An 18,832-nucleotide genomic window follows, 5' to 3' on the forward strand; every position below is an offset into this window, starting at 1 on the left:
TCTGTTTTCTAGGCATCCCAGGTTAAAACCAAATGACCCTATGTCTCTAGAATTATAGAACTTAAGTTATAAGGGGCCTTATAGATTACCTAGTCTAATCCTGCCCACTTTACAGGTCAGGAGACAGAGGCTCAGAATGGTTCAGCAATTTGAGCGAATCCCAAACCCAGAACCTAGGCTTCCTGACTCCTGGTCCCATGCTCTTCCCACTTGGTCACATGTTATTTACACTAACTCACTTGGAAAATGACTTGACCCCAGAAAATGGCCCTGTGATGGGATTATACCTTGGACATGCAGTAGCCAGGGCCCATCCTTGATACAAATGCAGTTGAGCTTTTCGTGCTGCCTTTTACAAATGCCTCCCAGAGATTTTTGAATAGTATAGAGTCTCTCAACTTTTAAAGCTGGTAGGAATACACTGAGCCTTGTAGATTCCAACCTATTTACCATCAAGGATCTCTTCTGCTACTTCCCTTCATATCATTCCCAAAACTTCTTTTTACAAAGATTTCTTCTGAATTGTTTTTTTAGGACATAATTATTTTTTTATGTCTTTAATTAACTAAAATCATATAAAACTTCCATCAGAGTTATTGATGTGAGCTTACCATTTCAGCCTTATATATTGCAGATAAATATATGGCTTCTATTTAACTCTTTAAAAGAGAGAAGAGAGTGATCAAGCCAGCTTTATAGAATCCTTCCAGGAACCCCACGGGATGAACCACTAATCTGCTCGGCCTCCCATACCCACCCTTCACTGTCCCAACAGAGGCCCAGCAGGTACCAGAGCCTGGACTAGAATCTGCGTTTTCTGACTTGAACGAGGAGGCTCTTCCCAAGTTCACAACAACATTCCCCCTCAAGAGGCTTCTTACCTCATTAGTCACTGTCAAGTCCTCACTGGTGATTATTAGCAGGCACCACTACTACCCAAATGCTTGTGCCTGCAGTTCCCTCAGCCTCACTGTTCTCTGGAGAGTCCTTGGCCATCCGACCTTGGACTGCCATTCTTCCTCCAGGATGCTCATCCAGAGGAGAAGACGATATGGGGTCTTGTCAGTTACACTCTAGTTGTTACTCTTTTTCCCAGAAGCAGTTCTTGGTGGACTAGCCATAGCAGACTGCTCGGCCTTAAACTGCATGTACGGCCAGGAGGGAGGGGACACCCATCAGTGGCCTCCTGCCTGTCACTTTCAGGTCCATCTGCATTTGGATTTCCCTGGGAAGAGAAGCACTGAAGCTCAGGAGGAGAGGAGTCTGTGGCGTGATTTTATGGGAGACATTTTGCTAAGGACGAGTGCCTTTATTTAGTTAATTAGGACTAATTAAGTCAACAGATGGATTCTTCCTAGCCTCCTAATGTTAGACTGGGAATTGAGAGAATTAGGTTCCAGTCCTTACTCATTTGCAATGCCATCTTGAGAACATCACAACTTCTGAAGGGTTGTTTCTTATTTTGTGTCGGGAAAATAATACCCATTTTAGCTCCCCGACAGTTTATCACTCTCTCTGCCACTATCATCCTGGTTCAAGCCACAGTCATCTCTCCCTGGCCAACTGCCAGTCAGCCTCCTAACTGTTCTAGTCCTGCTTCATAAAAAGTCCATTCTCCATAGAGAAGTCAGAGTAATCTTTTAAAAAATGTAAATTAGACTCTATCACTCTCCTGCGTAAATCCCTCCAATAGCTTCCCATTAGATTTAAAATAAAATGTGAGCATTTCATTATGACCCTCTGATTTAGCCTCTGTTTACCTCTCAGTCCTCATTCTTCCCCTGCTCTTGCTGGTACACCACGCTCCAGCCACACTGATGTTGTGTTTGTTCTTGCAACGCACCAAGCTTTGTTCTTGCCTCAAGACCTTTGCATTGCTGTCTCCTCTGCCTGGAATGCTGTTCCACACCTGGCTGCCTCCTTCTTGTCATTCAGGTCTTGGCTCAAATTATTTCCCTGAGAAGTCTTTCCTGACTGCCCTATTTAAAGTGGTCCTTCATCCCTACCCTTAGTCCTTCTTTATTCCATCATCATTTATCACTACCAGAGATTATCTAACTTAGATAAATAAATAAATAACTTATCCACTTAGTAGGTTTTCTCCCACTAAAACGCGAGCTCCATCAGGCAGGGCGCATGTTGGCCTTCTTCACTACTGTATCTATTTCAGCTACTAGACTCCCAGAGCAGATGTTCATTAATAATGTGTTAAGAGCTTTTGTTCATTTCACGCTGCTCACTGAGCTCCTCCTATGTGGTAGGTGCTGCTCTAGCCATGAGGATTAGCAGGGACACAATGGACAAAGCCCCTGTGCTCGTGGAACTTATATTCTCTGGGGACTGGTGTGGGGGAGAAATCAGAAAGTATAAATAAATAAGCAAATACATGTCAGGTGGTGGTAAGAGCTACAGAGTAAGAGATGTCGGAAGGAGGCTTGGAGAGTCAGGGCAGGATGGGGGTCGGGGAGATCTCACTGACATGTGATGAGAGACTTGAGGAGAGTGAGGAAGCAAACCATGAAGGTGGGGGTGGTGGTGAAAGAATGTTCTGGGCAAAGGCTTTGTGGTAGGTGTGTAGCTGGCATGTTGGAGGGATAGCAGAGAGGCGGTGTGGCTGTAGCAGAGAGAACAAGGGAAAGTAGTAGAAGTCAGAGAGGTATCAAGGCAGAGCAAGGAGGCTCTGCTGGGCCTGCAAGGGCTTGGGCTTAACTCTGAGCAAGAAGGAAACCTCTGGACATGTCAGACCAGAAGTGACATTTGATCTGTCTTACTTTCTAAAAGAGTTACTCCGGCCACTGTGTTGAGGGTAGACTTGGGGGGGAGGTAAAAATAGGGAGATACTTAGGAGACAAAAGGAGGGGCGTTCTGAGTCAAGGTTATTTCAAGATGAAGCAGACAGGACTTGTTGATAGATGGGATGTGGGGTGGAAGAGAAGAGTCAAAGTCGATTCCCAGGTTTTGACATGAGTGATTCGAAGAATAGAGTTGCTATTTATTGAGAGGGAAGAAATCTGTGGGATGAGCAGGTTTGGGGGAAAAATCAGACACATTTTTTTTGGAAAGAATTATATCTTCTTAAGGTGGTGGTGTCATTAAGATGATTGATTCTAGACCTTCAGGGGGCTCTTGAGAGTTCCTGTAGTTTTTCTATCTAACATCCTCTGCCTTCATTTAAAAACTATGCTTAATTTTAAAAATTCTTGAAAATATATTTGTGTGCATGTTTGTGTGTATGTGTGTTACGGCTGGAGGGCATGAATAAGTCATGCCAGTAATTGATAGGAGAAGCCTAATTTTGGCATGTCGCTAGCTGGGATGGCCCACACTCCCTGCTTCCCGTCTCATTTTGGATACTAGAAAACCAAATCCCAGAGAGGTGAGGTGGTTTGTTTGAGGCCAAACAGCTAGAGAGAATTGAAACTAGACCTGGAACAAGGTTTCTGCTCTCTTTGGCGAGTGCCCCTTCCACAATATCACACTAATTCTCCACAGTTAGTTCTCATTAAAGCAACTGGCATCTCTTGGAGAACAAGGATTAGAAACAGGTTGAGTAAAATACACACTGTTAAAGATCATTGTATCCTCAGAAATATTCGAAATTGCCCAAAAGCCAGAGAGTGGGGGAGAGAAGGCAGCGTGAATGTTTACAGTCACAAGATGTGAAGCACTAAGCATTTGCCTATAACTTACCAAAAAACTTGAGTATTTATTTCCTCTTCTTTATGCTTGTAAAGCAGCAGGAAGAGACAAGCTGTTCCATTCAGAAACCACAGAAAAATGCTTCCGTGATCTGGGGCTGCCTGTAGCATATGGGATAAATCCTTTGGATTTAAGATGCAAAATTCAACAGACCGTCCTTCCCTCCCTGAGACTCTGCCTGTGACAACGGGCCCTGCTGAAGGACTGGTTGACTGTGCTTGACTCCAGAGGGAAAGGCTAGATCTGTACTCCCTACCTCACCCCCCAACAGAAGGGTTTTTGCTTTGCAAAGCTGTGAAGGGTCAATAGAAAAATTGGCATGCTCAGCACTCTCCTTGGATATTTCTTAAGGTTGGAAAGTAAATGATATAACTGTCTAATTAGGGAAGAAAGACACGGGCACATTTAATCTTGGTGGGGGCTGGGGATCGCACTTGGTCTCATTATCGCTTCTGCTACCTACAGTCTTCCCTGACACTTCTCCTATTACTTTCCAAGCGCCGTGCCAGTCGCTGCACTCAAGCAGCCGAGCCACCGTGTGCTGCAGCTGTCATTGATACAGAGGTGACATAAGGACCAAAGCCCTGGTTCAAGTTTCTTTTGTACTCTGTGGGAAAGAGCCACTGGTTCAAATCTGGTCAAGGATCACAAGGAGACGTTTGGCTCTGCTAGATTCATCTGGAGGCAATTCCCTCCTAAAGCACAGACTGAAGTGTTCATATAAGTTTCTATAGAAAATGCCAGGCTGTCATCTTTTGGGGAGGTGTGATTTTTAAAGCAAATTAGCCACCGGCATTTGATGAGTTTCGGCTTCTGAGATTTTCCTGTAGTCTGTGGGAACTTGATAGAGTGCGACTCTTGAGATTTTACAAGCAAATATATGAATACTCAACAACTGTTCATAATTCCTACGCCTTGAGGGTAAAATATTGGGGAAGAGGATATTAAAAAAAGCTCAAACTGGCCCCAGTGCAAAAGTGTTAGGACATTTCTTGCGGGAGGGCAGGCCCGTGATCCTGGCTAATCACCAACTATCCTATTAGTTTGAGAGAAGAAATATCAGTTTCTTTCTGGTGAGGTGTCAGGGACCACATGGCGAGTAAAAAATGTACAGTTAGTAGCAGAGAGTTTACATTTGGTTAAAGCCTTTTCAGCCCAAATAGTAGAAATTATCCTCTGTATTCCAAAAACTTTTCCCATAATTCAAATAGATGAGGAGAACAACAGGCATGGTTTCATGCCCAATCATCTCTCAATCCTTCGTTGAAGAACCTCAGAAAGTACCACCATGGTGAATTTCAGATGTGGACGGTGGAAGTATTTTAAATTCGGAAAATGCTCTTTTGTTAGGGGTATCTCCCAATGCTGCTGGGAGGAGGCGTCAGTACCCATGGCTTATTTTTTCATTCCCCTCCTGGCAAAATGACATTAAAAACCAAAGCAGAAAGCTGTTTCAAGGATAACACAACATCATGCGAGCCAAGGAAAATTCCCGAAGCTGAGGGTGAGCACCCCTGGGAGAAGGGCCCTGCTGGCCCAGCCTGGGTGCTGGGGGAGGTGCCCACAGAATGGGGTCCAGGCGCCCCGTGGACACTGTAGGCCCCATGCCTGCTACCTCACAGAGGAGTACAGCTGGCTCCCCCACCCAGCCCACACGCAGGGACAGGACAGACTGTGCAGGGAGCTGGGAGAAGGCAGATGGCGGCTGGTTCTGTTATGGCAAGGACTGAGCTCTCCTTATGAGAGAAGTGTCTACTTCGTGAGGAGGTGGTTATGCTCTCAGGGACTGCGCCGTTCCTCTCAGCTGTTGTGAGGTTTTTCCTCAGAGTCTCTTGATCTCAAACATAGAAGTCCTATTAAAATCCAGAGGATCAGCTACAGGCCTCCAGTGAGAGACGGGGCCTCCCTCCTGCAGGGGATCAGCCCAAGGAGGCATTTTCTCTCCCACTCCCTCCTTTTTTGGTCTTTCATGGAGACTGTATCTTGATTTAAAAATCATCGGAGAAGTAGCAAATGCTATCAAAACCGTAGAGAGCCAACAGGGAAGAGCGTATTAATAAAGGGATAACCTTGCAGTACAGATAAGGATCAAAGCCAGTAGACAGAAATCCAGGGTGGGTGGCCAAGGCTGTTCTCTGTATATGTAAGGCCTGCTCTTAGGCGGAGGTTTTGATGCTGGTGATGTCAATGGAATAAAGTCCAACATCTGAGAAATATTTCTGCTGGGGCTCCTTGGGACCCATGGCGTCCATTCAAGGCTTTCCACAAACATATTCTATCCAAACTTCTTGAAATCTCTGTACTTCCATGTTCCTTTTACGGAGTGGAAAGGATCTTAAACCACCCTCTGACTAAGCTAGCAACAAGTGGTTTCTTTTCTAAAGCTCTAAATGCTGCCCCAAAGCCATTTAACAATTATCTTGTTAATTGGGAGACTTTAGATTTTGCTAATTGGGCTTCAGTATTTCTGCAAGCCCTTCCCAATTAACCCAGTTTCATTTTGAGACAGGAACATTCCCCAGTGGAGGTAACCCCTTCTAGTGCAGGCTTCTCAGGATGGAGAGATTTTTTTTCTCCCTATTTTTCTAACAATACAAAACCAAGCAAACAAACTTTAGAATTGGCCCTTGTAAATAAAGCCCATGAAAAGTAGCAGGAGCGGAAGTGAAGTGCCCAGTTCGCTGTGGGGGCCAGTGAACAAGCAAAAGGGACAAATGTCTCTGGGTGATCGGCCCCTGGGAGAGCAGTTCTCCCAGGGTTGAATTCCCAGTGCCCCTGAGAAAAGAGCTGGATAAGGAGGGAAGAAAAATAGAAGGAGGAGGAGGCAAATGAAGCCCAAACCAGCTGTAGGCTCAGATGTTCTTGTAGATTAGGGCAAGGTCCCGAGACAGCCTATCTAGAACTATATTCCTATTTTTTTTTGCTAACTATTTCTCTGTACAATTTTCATTTTTCCTTCTTCAGCTTCTCCTCACATTTATTTTAAAAAATATTTCCTGGTTTGCTTTTCATTTCCCACATTTGGTACATATCCTCTCTCTGAATGGCCCTCTGTCTCTTATGTCCTTTCCCACTCATTTTAGTTTATTTTCACTTTCCAGTCTTTTTCTCTTCTCCCACCTTCTCTAACCCCCATTGAATAGATGCAGGACATAGGAAAATGATTTCCAGAGCCACAGGCTTTCCAACAATTGAGAAATAAAACACCTTTCTACAATAATTTTTGTCTTTAATCTCAGAGGAAAAGCTTGTTTGTTTGTTAATAGACGAGTTCACTCTAATGAACAGTGCAGCTACTGAGTTCTGGTCACTGCTCAAAATGCTGGGAACACACGGATGAATCAGATAGTAAAAGCAGCTGACTTAGCGTGTGCTCTATTCCAGGCACAGTGCTTGACATTTCCTATTTTTTTTCTTTCTGCTAATCCTCACAGCCAGCCTTATGAGGAAAGTTCAATTTCCCCTGTTTTCAGACCATTGCCTTTAAGCGTTGGGACCACACTATGAACCCAGCAATACGGCTACAGAGCCCCTGCCTTTAACACTTTGCTCTGGTGTTAGTCCCTGCCTTCCTTAGTCCCTGCCATAGAGTAGCCTGCAGTCTAGTGGAGGTGATTGACAAGTGAAGTGAGGATCACTGCAGTAGAATGTGTGGGGTGCTTTGCTGGGAAGGTCATGTATAGTTGGGCAGGTTGCATGCTGTGTAAATTCTGGAAGTGTCATTCACATATCCCCAGAATTGTGCAGTGCTCTATCAGGAGACAAAACCCATACAAATAATTTGAATGGGGAAAGTTTAATAAGAAGAATTTTTAGCTGGTAATGGAGATTACAAATGGGGATAAGGAGAATTTTAAAGAATACAGGAATGGCAGAGATAGGATTTTAGTATCTTGATTCCTTTCTGAAATCAGAGAGGGCTTACAGCATGAAAAATTGTTTTTAGCAATTGTAAAGAATATTTCATTAACATATCAAATGCATATTAAGACCTTAACATCGCATATACAAATTAAGAGGTGTGAAAAGGAGATAGTGTGTCTGAGAGATTTTATTTCCCTCAAGCAAACTAACTTCAGTGTGCCCATGTATGCTAGACTTCCAGACCAGAACTTCCCTCTGGTGACAGGCAATGTCCAAACCCCCACTGTGGGTGAAAGGACACAGGGACCAATCACATTTAAAATTAGCCTGATGTTGCCTCCAAGTGTTGTCAGATAGCTTGTGTTGCAATTAGCATTTGCTCTTCACATTATGTGGAACCAGGTGGCTTATTTAAGAACTGGTGAACTCAATTTGTGGTTATGTTCTATGTAATCTTTGTTTTTCTTCTAGGAAGACTTGGGGCTCATAGTCCAAGGATGGAAGTGACCAGAGGACACTGTAGAGGATAGATGACTGCCTGGTTTATACAATGTGGAAGCCTCTGAACTTCATTCAGTCTTAGCGTAAATGCAGTTTCCACAGGGTGACACTATGACTGCAGCATCCTCATAGGATCAGGATGCGGCAAGCACATCCTCAGAGCAGGTGGATTGGCTTGCTCAGGTAGGTATCAAGACCTGAGTCACTCTCTGAGCACATCTGGTGCCTGCTGTGTGCACCGGCCCTGTTTAAATAGTAATTCAAAAGGTCATCCTCATTTCTCTATGTAAGTGGAGGTTTCACTGCACCACTGAGACACCCCAGCCTTGAGGCTGGGAAAAACCTCAAGTGGCCAATCTGAAAAAAAAAAAAAAACAAGGACTCTCTCCTTCTGCTCATTTTTTTTCTGGTAATTCAACAAGGTATCCTGTAACAGCATCATTGGAGCCCTCCTCTATCCCCTAGGAAACATGGCTATCGGTTACTCAGCTGGTTGCACGTTAATTGCTCTGCTTATGGTGGGGAAAGCAAAAAAGGGCATTGAGTCAAGGCATGGGAGGCAGATCTCACTCCTGCTTTTGTCCTCTTTCTCTTGGTCCCAGCTTCATGCAAGAAGAGCTCATGGATTGCAGAAGGCTGGAGATGTGTTTGTTTTGTTTTTCTCCAAAGGCAAAGCAGTGCACTTTGGTGTTTGTATTTGTGAAATTAGAAACTATAGCTCAAACCATCGAGAGGAGGCGAGGGTCAAGAGTATATGCCCATGCCTTTGTGTACTTTATTTTTCTAGGTCTGCAATACATTTGTTCTTTAAAAAAATAATGAACATGATTTCATGTAGAAATTCTGAGAATAGTCTTTTTTTTTTGTATTTTTTTTAGTAAAAGGCAAAATATTTATTTGCTCTGAAGAGAAATCAGAGTATAGAGGCTTCTTTTTTTAGTCTGGTGATGAGATGCCAATTCTTATAGGCCTTGAGCAGATTAAACAAAGCTGACTGAATAAAGGCTAATGAAACCAAAAAAGGAGAAAACTCCTCTGCATGGTGCAAGTGCAGATGAGTTTTCCCTGGGTAAACACTGCCCAAGTTGGCACGGCAGGGTTTCTGATGTGGGGCTGAATCTAGAGGAAAGGTCACTTACAAAATAGGCTCTGGAATATTCTGGTAGCCTCCAACGCTTGTCAGTTTACCAGTCTCAGATCTGGATGCTTCTGCCTGATTTTCCTTCTTTTAAGTAGGCCCCCCCCTTTTTTTTTAAATAGCTTTATTGAGGTATAACTGACATACAATAAGTTGCTATATTTAAACTACATAATTTAATATGTTTTCATATTTGTATACAGCATCACCACAATCAAGATGTTAAATGTTTGCATTTAAGTGACTGAAATAAAGGTTAAAGGCTCAGCTGATAGGCATCAGGGAGCCTCTGAAGACCAGGTAACTCCCACTTGAAGCAGAGCTGGGGTGTTATGGGGTGAGCAGAAGAGAGGGATATATGTCCTTGTGCTGTGGCTCACATAGAAGTCATAGTTTTTAACTGCTGTGAATCTTACAGCTGGAATTATTAGAGATTGTTCTCTTTTTTGTGTTTCTTGCTTGGAATCTTTAGTGCAATCCCATCCAGATAACTGTCAGAACAGTTCTCCTGACAGCTATTATTGCCATCTTTGTGGATTGTTGGTCAGTCAATGTTTGGGGGAAGGGAGGAATAGCAAATAAAAGGGGAGAGAGAGGGAAAAAGGGAAAGAAGGTAAGAGTCAAAGGCAAGGGAATCTGGGTCTTGCTGTCATGATGTTTTAAATTCTTTTACAAAAGATAATCTCCATCACCCCCCAAAATTTCCTCATCTCCCTCCAACCTCTCACTCTGCAAAACTCTCACTGATCTACTTTCTCTCCCTACAGATTAGTTTGCATTTTCTAGACTTTTATGTAAATAGAATCCTACAATGTGAACTCTTTTTGTCTGTCTTCATCAGCATAATTATTTTGAGATTCATCCATGTCTTTGTGTGTATCAATCATAGTTCATTGCTTTTTATAGCCGAGTGGCATTCCCTTGTATGGTGATACCACAGTTTGTTGTCCATTCACCTGTTGAGAGAGTTTTGAGTTGTTTCTAGGTTTCGGCTGTGACAAACAAAACTGCTATAAATATTTATGTACAAGTCTTTGTATGGACATATACTTGTATTTCTCTTGGGTAAAACCTAGGAATGGAATCAAAGAATCATATGATAGTTGTATATTTCATTTTTTAAAAAACTGTAAAGTGTTTTTGAAAGTGATTGTCATTTAACATTCCCACTAGCTGTGTATGAGAGTTTCAGTTTTTCCACATCCTCATCAGCACTTGGTGTGGTCAGTCTTCTTAATTTTAGAAATCCTAATATGTGAATAGTGGCACCAGATTATGGTTTTAATTTGCATTTTTCCTAACTACTGATGATATTGAGCATTTTTTCAAGTGTCTATTTGTCATCTCCATATCTTCTTTGGTGAAATGTGTGTTCAGATCTTTGCCCATTTAAAAAAATTGGGTTATTTGTTTTCATATTATTGAGTTTGGTGAGTTCTTTATATATTCTGGATACAAGGACTTTATCAGATATGTGATTTTCCAATGTTTTCTCCGAGTCTGTGGCTTATTTTTTTGTTCTCTTAACTGTGTCATTTGAAGATCAGAAGTTCTTAATTTGATGCAACTCAATTTACCCTTTTTTAAAAAAAACGGAATGTGCTTTTGGTGTTGTTTCTAAGAAATCTTTGCCTAACAAGTTCACAAAGATTTTCTCCTAGAAGTTTTATTATCTGGTTTACATTTAGGTCTATGATCCATTTGGAGTTAATTTTTGTATGTGATACAAGGAATGTATCAAAGTTCAGTTTTTTTGGATATGGATATCAAATTGTTCAAGCACCATTTGTTGAAAAGACTACCCTTTCCTCATTGAATTACCTTTGCATTTTGTCTAAAATCAGTTAACCATATATGTGTGGTTCTACTTCTGGACTCTATTATGTTCTGTTGGTCTATTTGACTTTCTTGGCACCAGTACTATACTCCCTTGATCTCTGTTGTTTTATAACAAGTTTTGAAGTAAGGTGGTAAAAGTCCTTCATTTTTGTTCTTTCTCAAAGTTGTTCTGCCTATTGTAAGGCCTTTGCATTTCCACATGAGTTTTAGAATCATCTTGCCAATGTCAACAAAAAATCTTGCTGGGATTTTGATTGGAATCATGTTGAATCTGTAAATTAACTTAGGGAAATTGGTATCTTACTAATGTGGAGTCTTGTGATTCATGAACAGATTACATTTCTTCATTTATTTAGGTATGCTTTAATTCCCCTTAGCAATGTTTTATAGTTTTCAGCATACAGGTCTTGCATATACTTTGTCAGATTGTTTCCTAGAATTTTATATTTTTTGATGAAATTGTAAATGATATCTTTTAAAATTTCAATTTCGAGTTATTCATTGCTAGTATATTAAAATACAATCAATTTGTTAAAATATTGTACTTGTATCTTTCCACCATACTAAACTCACTTCCTAGTTCTACGAGGTTCTTTTATAAGTTCCATTGGATTTTCTACACAGATAATCATGTCGTCTGTGAATAAAGACGGTTTTACTTCTTCCTTTCTAGTGTGCATGTTGTGTTTTTCATTTACCTTGTTGAGTTCTGTGTGTTTTTGTATCCCTGTAAATATTCTTGACATGGTTAAGTTACTTCGAAATAGTCTGATCTTTTAAGATCAGTTCTAGACTTCTGCAACCTGATGGGGCATCTGACTCCACAGTGCCTTCAAGAGCACCACATTCTGGGTATGCCTCTGAAACTGACAAGGGAGGCAGCAGCCGTGGCAATCACCTCCATCAGTCTCATCCACCTCCTGAAAAACTCTGTGGAATGGCCTAGTTCAACTCTGAGTCTCTTAACCTCTCTGGTATTTTCTCTTACTTTGGCTCTCTATGCTGCGTTATAGGTAATTCCTTCAGATGTAACTTTTAGTTTAGTAATTCTCGTTTCAGCTGTGCCTAATCTCTGGTTTAACCCACCCATAAATTTTTTTTTAATTCTTTTTTAGCTTTTTTATCTGAAATTTTTTGATAGTTATTTTTCCTGGTTAATATTTTTATTCCATTTAAATTTGTTTAAACGTTTCACTATATTTACTTTACATTACATATCTGATAATTCCTAGGGCTCTAATTCTGCTGGCAGTTGTTTCTGCTGATTCTCACTGATGACAGCTTAAGTAATTATGTACTTTTGGATTTTGAACCCATGTTCTGTGGTGCTTTATCTTTGGGAATCTTTTGAGGTTGTGCTGATGACATTTCTCTTCAGAGTCAATTTGAGTTTGCTTCTAACCGGCACCCTGGTTAGCTACCAATCTTGGAGTACTTTAAGTCACTATCTTGCCTGTTTTTTCCTAAATCACTTTGGTGGTACAAATTCAAATCTTAAACCCATGTGAGGGCAAGCATGGGGTTACAAGTGCTTAGCGGTGATTTTCCCATCCTGAGCCCAGACTAAGACAGACGCATTTTCTTGTCATCTCCATTTGCCAGCAAGCCAATTTTATTATTTTTTTCTATTCTGTTCTTCTATTGAATGTGCAGCCCTAATACAACCTGGGCTTTATATAGGGGTCTCAGTTCCAGCTTCCACCTTATCTCCTGGCTCCTGTGTGGCTGTCAGAAGGCAAGGCTATTGGTTACCAAGATTGGCAAAGATACACAGGTTGGCTGTAGCTACCACTTACCACCTTGTTTTCAGCATCCTCTTCCCTTTTGCTCCTGCACTTTTTCTGTTTTCTTGCAAGCTCAGATCTGCATTTCGATGGGTGACAATTACATTTTATTCAACATTTACGTGCTTTTTGATTTTGTATTGGGAGAGATTTTACTTTTTATGCTCTCTAGCTTACCTTTATATATGAAACAAACTAGAAAGAAATTAGTGAGGTTTTTTTGTTGTTTGTTTTTTTCTATTTAGTATTCAGATTGACACTGGAATGCTTCCAGGTCTCTGTGTCAGATGGCCAGATGTCGTATAATCATGAGGTACTGCACAGGATGAGTGGGAGTTCCACCACATGCGAGGGGGGTGGTTGACAGTGGTGTTCTCATTTATTTTGTTGCTTTTGGCGTTTTTCTTTTGGAGTATGGAGGTTTACGTGCATGTGGTTATATGGATTTATGTTTATATTATCTAGTTTAAATTACTCCCACAAATGGACATATGGCTTAAAAAGATTACTGCAAATAAACCATGGATTGAGACAACATTACCAGTGCAAGCACATGGCAACTGCAAGAGAAAGGCAGAGCTAACACGCCTGCTCCCAGGATGAGATCTTCATCAGCCTCATCTTTAATCACTACTGGAAGTTAAGGTTGCTTCTTATTTCCTCTCTTTTATTTTCTGTGAAGTGTGGTCTGGTATAATTGCCAGGTCTCTGAAGTTCTTTTCTACATGGCTCTCTCATTTACTCTCATCAGCAGTGGTATAGTGTAACGAATTTAGAATATATGTGATGTGTATCCTGGGTTTGAATTCTGGCTCCACACCTTTCTAACTCTAAGACTTGAGCAAGTTTCTTAACTCCAGTGCCTCAGTTTAAATCACTTGTAGTTCTATCTACCTCACAGGCTTGTTGTGAGGATGAACGAATATGTGTAGAGTGCCTAAAACAGTGCCTGGCACATAGTAGTATGTATAAACAATGGAATACTACTCAGCCATAAAAAAGATGAAATCTTGCCATTCACGACAACATGGATGGACCTTGAGGGTACTATGCTAAGTGAAATAAGTCAGACAGAGAAAGACAAATACTGTATGATTTCATACATATGTGGAAGATGAGAAAACAAACAAACATGGAGAAGGGATTGGTGGTTACCAGAGGGAAAGTGGTGGAGGGAGGGTGAAAGGGGTAAAAGGGCACATATGTATGGTGATGGATGGAAACTAGACTTTTGGTGGTGAACATGATGTAGTCTATACAGAAGCTGAAATATAATGATGAACACCTGAAATTTACACAAGGTTATAAACCAATGTGACCTCATTAGCAACAAAAAAAAAGAGTGAGCTACCCCTTGGTCTTCCTATCACAGAGGAGTTATGAAGTATAGATGAGAAATTGCATGTAGAGTTGCATTGTAAAGGGAGAGGTCATACAACAAAACATAGGATTATGAGGATAGTTCTCTAAATCAGGTGCCTTTCTCTAGGGTACATCAGAGTGACAGAAGGGAGAGGACCTTGGTTAGCAGGAAAATGTTTAGGAAGGTTCTGGTCCAGTAGAACTAAGTAAGAAGTAGAAATTGTGTTATTCTAATAGTAATATACTCAATAGTGCTATTATTCAGGGTATTATAACAATTATCGCATTTGTTAGGAAGCTTGGAGGGACTAGTTTCTAGAAAATACTCTAAACTTTTAAAACCCAATTGAATATCTAAAACTTCCTGAAAAAGATAGAAACAAACATTTGAATGTAATTCCTGACCTTCATCCAGAATTAATACTTCCTCTCTTTCCCTGTCAGCCAATTAAAAAGAATTTAAATTGTGATAAAATACTCATAATATAGACTTCACACATCTTAACCATTTTTAAGTATACAATTCAGTAGTGTTAAGTATATTCACATTGTTGTGCAACCAATCTTCAGAACTTTTTCATCTTGCAAAACTGAAACTCTATACCCATTAAATAACAACTCTCCATTTCTCTCCACCACCACTCCCCCTCCCCCGCCTCTGGCAACCATCATTCTACTTTCTGTTTGTATGATCTTCTAGTCAATTTTTAAAGCCTTACGCTGTCTTTGAGTAGACCCAGTGCGTAAGAAGGAAAATGCCTTTTTGATGCATTTATTTTATGATTGTGTGGAATTATCCCACAGAACTTCTGAAAATCATTAAGGATCACAAAGGTATAGCAAGCACATTGATTACCAGCCAAAGAGCGGACATGCGCTTTCCTTTAGGATTGAATCAGCTCTTAGAGAATTGGTAAAAATGATGAAATTCTCCTCTTCTGTGTTGTTATTTGAGGACCTTGCCACTTGATCTCCCATTTGAAAGGTTGATGGCTATCAGCCGCTGGAACTCAAACTTCAAGTCCTAGAACAAGACCTGTTAAGGAATGCTTCAGGGTGTTCGCTCTCTCTGGTGGCCTTGACTGTAGGATTCCATCTCATTTCAAAGCCAAACAACACCACTTTTTTGGGGACAGTGATTAGTCATTTGGAGTTCATTAGCAATCATGGAATTTTTAGATTTTTCTACACTTTAAGTAACTTCGAAGACTTTCAGTTTCAAGTAATTTCACAGCGGAGTGAGAGTAGATGAGTATCCGTTACAGTGTCTGGTGGATACTAAGTACTCGGTGAACATTTATTATAAATAGATGAAATTAAAATGGCTTATTAAAATTGTTATATTAAAGATACATAGCCAGACAGCCACTGGAAGGATCTGATCATAAAATAAATAAGAAAGTATCATATTGAGATAATTGTTACAATTACATTACAACATGCATTAGTACCTGTAAATGTATCATTCACATGGCAATCCATATAGGGAATTTAAGTACTTAAATTTAATATTTAGTTAAATTGTTATTTAAATATGAAAAATAGATTTAGCGTTTGTACTGTTGGGATGGAGCCCATGTCACAATTTGGACTTTTCTATTTTCATCTCACAGAAATGAAACACAGTCATGCACTGCATAACGACGTTTCGGTCCACTAATAGACCACATATATGATGGTGGTCCCATAAGATTAGTACCGTATACCCAGGTGGTAGTAGGCTATACCATCTAGGTTTGTGTGACTACACTCTATGATGTTCACACAATGATGAAATCGCCCAATGACGCATTTCTCGGAACGTATCCCTGTTGTTAAGCGACGGCGTGACTGTAGGTGGTAAACTTTGCCTTACTATCTTTCAAACATTCCAGTGTTCTGGGAGTCAGAGGCACCTAGGTTTTTATTGTCTCCCTGACACTGATTGTTGTGTGGGCTTAGGACAAACATTCCACCCTCTCTGTGCTTCCTTTTCTTCTCCACACTCATGGAAAGAAGTATCACAGTGTCTGTCCTGAGTGTGCCTCAGAGAAAAGAGCGGACATTTGTTTCACATTGTGGCTTAAGGACAAATGTTCTTTCTGCTTTTAGCAGTTGCCAGCTAAATGAGCTTGTTTCTTTTTAAAGAGGCAGGCCCTCTGTGCGATGTGTTGCCACGCTGTGATGAAGGCCTCTTTGAGGCATGTCCTCTGCCAAGGTTAGGCACATTCAGCTATTCATCTGATTTTGTTGCCTATTCAAGGCAAACCTGGGCCTCCACCTCTTTCCCCGGTGAAACTCCTCTGCCTGTGGACTCACGCCAGAGGCAGGACGTTCTCCTTGTCACACACCACGCTCACCGTCTGCAATCATGGTTCTGCGGTTCCAGCGGTCAGGCTGCTGACAGACGCACAGCGGGCTCCCTCCAAGGGGTTTTTTGTTGAAAAATATCATCATCTACAGGCTTTCATAGAATAAAAAGAAGAATTAAAAGAACAGAGGCAAGGGAGTTTTAATTATGTAGGATTATTCCCAGGCCAAGATACTGCCCATAAACTCAAAGGAAAATACTTAATTAAAATAATGCCACACCATCTTTTAAAATTTATCTGACTTTTGTTTTTCTTAGTAGTTACTATCTTTATCTTCTGAGAAAATGGTGAGGATGCTTTCTGGGGGAAAGGAGAGGAAAGAAGTATAGACCCTATATTAAAAACAACAACAACAAAAAACCCAGAAATGAGACTTGCTTGAGTTACCAGATTTTTGGCAAATTTCCTGGCCTGTCCTGTGTGTGAACACTTGGGTTTGCGTGAAGGAAGAAGGTACAGTGTTTCTTCTCTTTTTTGCAGAGGTTGCTACTGGCACTTAGAGCTCTGCCACTTCCGGCTGTGAGACATTAAATATGTGACTCCATTTGCCAATCCTCAGTTCCCTTGGTTCCAGAATGGGAGGAGTAGTAGCATTTTCCTCATACGATGGTTGGTAGGAGGCTGAATGAGACACTGTGGATAAAGTGTTTAGCTCTGTGACTGTCACACAATAAATGCCCAATTAATTATCATTTTTATTAGTTTTATTCCACTGTACTTTTTAATCAGCTTCAGAAAGGCTCAGACTTAGTTCTCTTTCTCTTTTTGCTTAGGTCTCCTCTCTCCCCAGAAGGCATTCAATGAATCTTGAGTCTGGAGCATGTAGATGATGATGATGACGGTGGTGATGATGGCAGTGATGGTGGTGGTGGTGATGATGATGATGATGTTGTAAGGGAACCCTTATAGGGAACACTTCTACAGTGATGACAACATGCCTCTGGGGCTTTTACGAGAGCCCTAAATAAGCAGGTGTATGGCAGGCAGATGCTCAGCCTCAGTCTCTCCTTCCATCAATGCCATGAGGAAGCTATGATTACTACCCCTACTTTAGAGATGAGAAAACTGAGAATTAGAAAGTTGAGTAACTTGCCCAATGTCATACAGCTAGACGAGGCAGAGCTGTCTAACAGCCAAGCCCACACAACTCTGCAAAGAGGAGAAGAAACCCTGTTCCTCCTTTCTTCACCTGCACTCCAGCCTTCATGCCAGGCCTGCGATTGTCTGGATGACTTGGAGCCAATGAGGCATCTCATGGCATCTGGTTTCTCCAATGGCGCTATGAGAATGGAGTTGAAAGGAAATGAGACAGACACAGAGCGTTTCTCAGGAGTCTTTGCAAAGCCAGTGGTCAGTGCTGTCTATGTGGATGCTCACCTACCACTCACAACTAAGGGCCTCTGGAGTCTATTTTCCTCAGTCTCTTTAATTCAGATTTTCATTCTCTAGATTTAGTAGGGGTCATTGACCTTTTTTTTTTTTTTTTTTTGGTGTTTGGATTCTTAAAATATTTAGGCAGAAGTTTTAGATATGTGTGCCACGTTTTTGGAGATTTGAAATTTCTATTACTGTGTGGTTAAAACCGTTTCAAATCTCTTCAAACCCTGATGAATTATTGGTGTAAATATTGGTGAGACAGATACTTCTGAAAGAGGTCTGTTTTTTTGAAATGTAAAGAGAGAAATGTTTGTTAAGTTCCTGCTTGGGGCTGAGTCTGTAACGTTTGTCTTTGCTCTATTTAATTTCTAAGATACTTCTGCAACACTAAAATCTACATTCCTAGAAGGGCTAGAACTGCATGTTACTCATCTAAGTCCTCAATGCCTTGTCTGTGCCTAGCATGTGGTAGCACTCCATTAATTCAATGAACACTTGAATGAATGTTACACATTAGAAAACTGAGGACAATATATCCAATGCTAGGGAGCATCTCCATTAATCAATAAATTAATCAATCAATCGATAGAAAACACAGATTTCTTACAGGCAGTGGAGGCTCCAGAATGTCTTCATAGGAGGGATTTGGAGGAGGCATTCTGGTTGGAAGGAAGGGCTTCAGGACAGGTCTTAAAACTCTCTTGGCATAGCAAGCACATGATTTTTGCTTTTTTTTTTTTTTTTAAAGATTTTATTTATTTATTTTTTTCCCCCCAAAGCCCCAGTAGATTGTTGTACGTCATAGTTGCACATCCTTCTAGTTGCTGTATGTGGGACGCGGCCTCAGCATGGCCGGAGAAGCGGTGCGTCGGTGCGTGCCCGGGATCCGAACCCAGGCCGCCAGCAGCGGAGCGCGC

At 41.1% G+C, this 18,832-nt stretch overlaps 1 long non-coding RNA gene across 1 annotated transcript in view; it reads left to right on the top strand.

Annotated features, from left to right (window-relative positions):
- The window catches only part of LOC147917302 (uncharacterized), a 70,084-nt gene that overhangs the window by 39,456 nt on the left and 11,796 nt on the right, over positions 1 to 18,832 (top strand). Inside the window, exon 2 of the long non-coding RNA XR_015551981.1 lies at positions 8,035 to 8,247. This is a non-coding gene — a long non-coding RNA (uncharacterized LOC147917302). The remainder of the gene's footprint in view (positions 1 to 8,034; positions 8,248 to 18,832) is intronic.

Source organism: Ceratotherium simum, chromosome 4 (assembly GCF_057802395.1).
Source record: "Ceratotherium simum simum isolate JZ-2026a chromosome 4, ASM5780239v1, whole genome shotgun sequence".
In the NCBI taxonomy this organism is placed as follows: domain Eukaryota; kingdom Metazoa; phylum Chordata; class Mammalia; order Perissodactyla; family Rhinocerotidae; genus Ceratotherium; species Ceratotherium simum.